Source organism: Peromyscus maniculatus, chromosome 4, assembly GCF_049852395.1.
Source record: "Peromyscus maniculatus bairdii isolate BWxNUB_F1_BW_parent chromosome 4, HU_Pman_BW_mat_3.1, whole genome shotgun sequence".
Lineage (NCBI taxonomy): Eukaryota > Metazoa > Chordata > Mammalia > Rodentia > Cricetidae > Peromyscus > Peromyscus maniculatus.
This window is the reverse complement of record NC_134855.1, coordinates 44,140,278-44,146,277: the sequence shown is the minus strand read 5'-3', so window position 1 is coordinate 44,146,277 and position 6,000 is coordinate 44,140,278. Positions and strand designations below refer to the sequence as shown.

The 6,000-nt window shown below is 39.4% G+C and overlaps 1 protein-coding gene across 1 annotated transcript in view; it reads left to right on the top strand.

The window, feature by feature from the left end:
- The first annotated feature begins 3,832 nt into the window (after positions 1–3,832).
- The window catches only part of Scn1a (sodium voltage-gated channel alpha subunit 1), a 149,192-nt gene continuing 147,024 nt past the window's right edge, over positions 3,833–6,000 (top strand). The window contains exon 1 of the mRNA XM_076569585.1: positions 3,833–4,099. The gene's annotated coding sequence lies outside the window, so the exon portion shown is untranslated. The remainder of the gene's footprint in view (positions 4,100–6,000) is intronic.

The window sequence follows — 6,000 nt, the reverse complement described above, 5'->3', positions numbered from 1 at the left end:
TATATATATGCATATACATATATATGCCACCGACTGTACCTGGACTTCAGTGAGGTAGAGGCTAGTGCTATATGCAATTGTTTTTAAAGAGGTTATTTCAAGATGATTGTAATTTTGCTTTAGAAGTCAACTATCTTCTCCATAAAAATTGGTTTCAAGACAAATTAATATACATCTTTTTTCCTATAAAATTAGAAATCTCACATTCCTGTCTAGCTGCAACCCTTGTGAATATACAAAGTAAGGTTCTTAAGTAGATGGCCCTTCTCATTCCAGTGTCCCAGGATGTAGAATGACTCCTGGCCAATAGCAATATCATGTAATTAAATTTATGTAAAATAGAAAGATGCCCATGAATCGCCTAGGAGAAGCTCATGGTTCAAGTCTAGTTGATTTTAACAGGTAAATAGGGAAACTGGGAATAATCAACAATAGTAGTAGGACCATCTTTTCTAAATTAGTGAGGCTTAATTTTACTTATTACAGAGATCTTGAGAGTTAAGATCTCTCATGGTAAGTTTTCTTTTTAATAAAGAAGTCTTTGAACAACTGTATTTGAAGGTCTTAGTTATAAAATGAGATGCTTCAGGGCCAGAGCATCAACAGTTAAGAGCATATATTGCTCTTTCAGAAGATCCCAGTTCAAATAGAAGCACTCACATTAGGGGGCTGACAACTAAATGCCCCTAACTCCAGCTCTAGGAAGTCTGACATCTTTAGGCCTCTGTGGTCACCTGCACTCATATGGATGTCCACCCCCCACCATACACATACACACAATTAAAAATAAAATCTTTTGTTGTTGTTTTTTTTTCAATGGGAAGTCTCTTTGTGCTTTTGGAATTTAAACAAGTTTAAATTGTCTAGCCATGCTAAATGTGTTACAATTTTTACCAGCAATCAAAACCATAACATAAATAGAATGCATGGTGGAGCGTGTTTGTTAACCTTGATTATCAGCTTGACAAGGTCACTAGCATCACCAGGGAGACAGACAGCTATGTGTGTGCTTGTCAGGGACTGGGCTAACTAAGACTGAAAGACCCATCCTAAATGTCGGTACTTCCATGGATTGGGGTCCTGTGCCGGATAAACAGGAGAAATATAGCTGAGCACGGACAGTTATCCCGCTTCACTTCCTGACTTTAGACATCATGTGACCAGCTACCTTAAGTTCAGGCTACCATGCCTCCTCATAATGGAACACCCTATGCCTTCTGACTGTAAACTGAAATTAACCCCTTAAGTTCCTTCTTGTCAGGTGCTCGGTCACGGCGAGGACAAAAGTAGCTAATATATGGAAGAATACCACATTGGTCTTAAAAAAACAGAACCCAAGGTTCACTGGAATTTGGCAATGGCACAGCCAAAAAAAAAAAAAAAAAACAGTTATTCTGGACACTCCTGAAGAAGGCATTTTTCACAGTAAAGCACCATGAGATATAAGTCAGTCTCAGGATGGTCCTCTGGAAATGTCCTTGGACTAACAATTGAACTGTTGGTACTTAACACCTAGTGTTTCCCATTTCTTTTTATCTACATTTTAGTCAAGATGCCAGTGGTGAGGCAGCCACGCTGAGGCCATGAAACCACAAGCAGGAGGATGAAAACTCAGAGTCCAGCTCATTGGTACAGGATTGCTTAACATGTGCATGGCTGAGTTTAACACCAAACACCATAAAACCAAACCAAGAACAAACGGGAGGATGAAAGACATGGGCTGAAGATGGTCCCAAAGAAGAACACTGAGCTTAGGCCAGTAAGGATTAGGGGTTTGCTGGACTGACCCTGAAGTCCTCCCTCCAGACAATCACATCACTGTGGAAAACCAAAACACCTTTAATTAAGCTGGTGAATGGCATGTTACATCATCGGCTGTGGGGCCAGACTCGTACTGCCGCCATCTAATAGGAGAATCTTTCCTTGAAACACTGTAAGAATAGTTTCTAAGCAAGTATAGCAGAAGCATTCGTTCTCATGGGCAATTATTACATTAACATATTAATGAATAATTTTATAGGTAATTTAAAATTATTCTCCAAAGAACTCCACTGAACCATAGTAGATGCAGCTCCCTGTGCATTAGTACACGGTGAACCCTATTCATTGTGCTATTTGCTCATTTGGCAAACTTTTGATGACAGGTAAGTACTGTCCTAACAGAAGAGACACAAGTGCGAAAAACCGTTCCTGACTACAAGAGACTTTAGTGTTCTTCAAAAGATGTAAGACAGAACTTTTTTAAACGATACATAGTTTCCAAACCCTGGTTTCCTATGCTGTTTATTCCCTATTAATCGATGCTTCAAAGCACAGGGAAGCCTATTACATAATCCACATCAACACAGTCTATATCACTTAATATTCAGAATACAACTTAAGACTTTGAAAATGTAGCTCAACATTATGCTAGTATGTTCTTTATGATTCTGGGGTGCAGGGCGGGGGATCAGAAAATTGCTCATTCCATCTACTACAGAACTTGTTTTCCCAAAATCTAGACTACTGAAAAAATGGCAAAGGTTTAGTGACATTATTGTTTGTCTGAGGAAAAAAATTTACATTTCTGTAAATCCAGCCCATGTTCAAGTATGAAACAAACAAAAACAAACAAACAAGCAATTGTTTACTGTATTATGATAGCAAAATTCCAGGTGAATTTGAGAAAAACCAAGTTCCATTTACCTCTTCTGCATCAGCTTAGACATGTCTAACTCCCTTTAAGAGCAGTTTCCTTACTCATTAAGTGACAGAAGGAATTAGATCACTGTGTTCTTTCCTAGACCCACATTCTCTCATTTCCTCACCCTGGTCTCAATGTGGTAAATTAGCAGCAAAATCCTAGCTAAGAACAGAACATTTTAAGTATTTTATTTTTAAGTAGTGCATGGCTGCTTCTCTATTTAAGTTGCCTCAGAAACTAGTCTACAACCCACATAAGACCATGATTTCACATATTATTAAATAATATGATGTCATGGTATGCTAATATGATATCATCATCCTCAGATTCAGGATGGAAGACTGGATTTACTGTTTGTGGATCTTAAGGATGTAACTTGTATTACATACACTTGAGATAATTGATTGATAATTAGGTAGTGTACATATTTTTTTAATCTGTTTAAAATATTTCCTCAGTCTTCAAGGAGTCCAACAAAGACTACCCCTCCCCAAAAAAAGAAGATAAAATAAAACAAGAATTCCCTTGGTGCATTCATAGAGATTGCTTTCAAAGTCTAAAAATTATTCACTATATACAAAGCTAATGAGAATATTAATAACCTGTTTTTCAGTATAGACAGTAAAATTATGATATCTGACATTTATCTGCAAACCACATCAATGTGTACCTGTTCTCAGGTGAACATCAGGAGTTAAAAATGCATTAAGCAGTTTAACCCAGCACAGTCTCAATTTGATCAGAAAGAATAATTCTACCATAATTTTGCTTACAAAAAAAAAATGTGCTTCAAGTATGAAAACACTTTACAAACCTTTCAGTTATTACTCTGCAAAACAACCTACGCCCCCAACTCTCATTTCATGACGCCATATCCCCCTTTACTCACCACAATGAGTTAAAAGCAGACCAAGGCTTTCAGCAGCATCCTTTGCATTATGCACTGCCTCGTCGTCCTCTTCACTCCAGATGTGATGCTTCAGAAGTTCACAGAAGGCAATTCCTCCTCTCGGGTTTACTGCACACTCCAGGAGAGGTACCGTGCACTTGCTGGAAGATTTAGCTTTCGTGCTTCTGGTCATTCTTCCCACCCACAAAATGAGACCTATTTCTGGGCTATTCATAACTCTCCTTCCAAAACATTTCAAAAGAGAAAAGCAATGCAGGGTTCATGATTTCCATGCAAAACCCCAGCCTGCCCGTCTGCTTGCTGCTGCCAATACTTCTTATTCTTGCTGGTGATGACATCGTACAAGCTCCCCAGCACTGATGCTTTGTTATGTAAGTCTGTCTAGGTCAAGTGTAGGAGACTCACTACCGGCCTGTGGAAACTCATGGAACTGTTTCTTCAGATTAACACTTCAGGGGCTATGGAGGATGCAGGAAGCTGAGCTTTAACTACATACATCTTTTGGGGTAAATATTTTTTTGCATGATTCAGTGATTATTATTTTTTTATCCTTTGGTCCTGGCAGGTTCCTGTCAGCCAGACTGAGAGGTGCAGGTAGGCATTACTAAGAGGTTCCAGTTAAGTCAGCATGCTTGAATAAGCATTGGAAGTCTTGCACTGATCCTGGCGTTAAGACACGAATAAAAACAGCATAAATTGAAATTTGCTAATCAAGCATATTTTCTGTGGTGTTGATTCGATGCTTAAACCGAATATGGTCTGTTTAATCTGAGGCATTGCAGGAGAGCATTGTTAGCTATGGCTATGAGCTCGGAAAGATTTACTGCAGGTCTTGGCCGCCCTGTTGCCCTTGTCTCTAACTGTGAATTCGCTTGTCTTGGAAATGAGCTCTGTGGCGGCTGCACTTGTCTTCTGTCTCGCCTGTTTGTTACAAGAATGGAGCTTGAGTAACCTGGTACTTAGGGGACGTCCGCAGATAATAAATCCTGCCTACTTAGTCTCCAGATGAATACTGCAGCAGTATGTGTCATTTGATACTAGCACTGAGTGAGGCTGGGTTAGCTGCGCTGGGTCAGAAGGGGCTGTACTTAGGAGATCTGGAAGGACGGGCCCTGATTTGATGTGAACAGCTACTCATCTAAGAGTATAAGTAAAAACGGAATAGCACTGATTCTGTTTCAGACTCTCTCTCATACTGTGTCCTGCTGCAGGAAGTAGTGGAAACAGCAGCCCCGGACTGCATGCTGCATAAAATGCAGGACAAGTAGCAGGGTGAGATTGCTGCAGCAGTGTAAGCTAGGCAGGGAATTTTCATACAGTTAAACTTGAGACGATAACACAACAGAGTGCACCTTCCCTGAAAAGATAGGTGGATTTTAAAAGTTGGAGGTAAATGCAGCACGTTTGAGTGTTTGGCTTCCTGTGTGTTTTTGACAAGCGATATTCTGTGATTTGAACTATGTGGTAGGAGTTAACAACATGAAGGCTCTGTAAACTCTCTCCATGATCTCAAAGGGCTGAGTGAAAAGTTGACTGATCTTCTGCTTGGGTGTCTCCAAGTGAGTGCTGGTGCAAGGCGGGCTAACTACAGTGTGTTCTCTAAGTAGACTGTTGAAAACCCTGTGAAATACTAGGCATTGTTGAATTAAAAGAATGAAAACCAGTGCTATGGAAATTAATTTCCCTAGGTGTCACTTCACACTGCTAGCCATGATTAATAGGGGCGTGTTGATCACTTATGATAGAAATAGGCCTCATTTGGACTGTGTTTAATTGATTGAAGATATACACATTTCCCCAAATCATTTGGAGAGACAGTTATGGCTCCCTAAAGGCCTGATTTTATATTACTGATGTCAATAGATGCAGCTTGGCATAGGATGCTCATCCAATCAAGATTACTTGGTCTGGCAGAAATAAAATGTTAAAAATAAGGAATACATGTATAATCGTATCCATACATCTGGAATATAAGTAAGTGTCTCTATATGTATATACAGACATATTTTGGGTGTCACTAACATTCTCAAATTGCATTTGGTTTTGCTTAAATGTTGTCTCCATTGGCTATTATAAAAGGAAAGTTTTTGCTTTGTGTAAGAACTTAAAAACATACTGCTTTCTTTCTTTTTAAGTGTTTTGGAATTCGAATTAAATTAGGTCTAAACTGGTTGTGGTCCTGCCACTTATATGATTACATTACTTTGTGTGAATGAACATTAATCACTCTATCTTAAAGTGAGATTGCATGAGGGGTGAGATTCGAGTTTTAAATACCTGTACTCTTTGACCAGCATTTGCCATTTCCCCATCAATTTCTAGTCCCGTGGTTCTCAGTGGCTGGCTGGCAACATCAGCATCTCCATGGAACATGTAGAAATGCAGTTCTCCAGGCCTCACTGTAGAC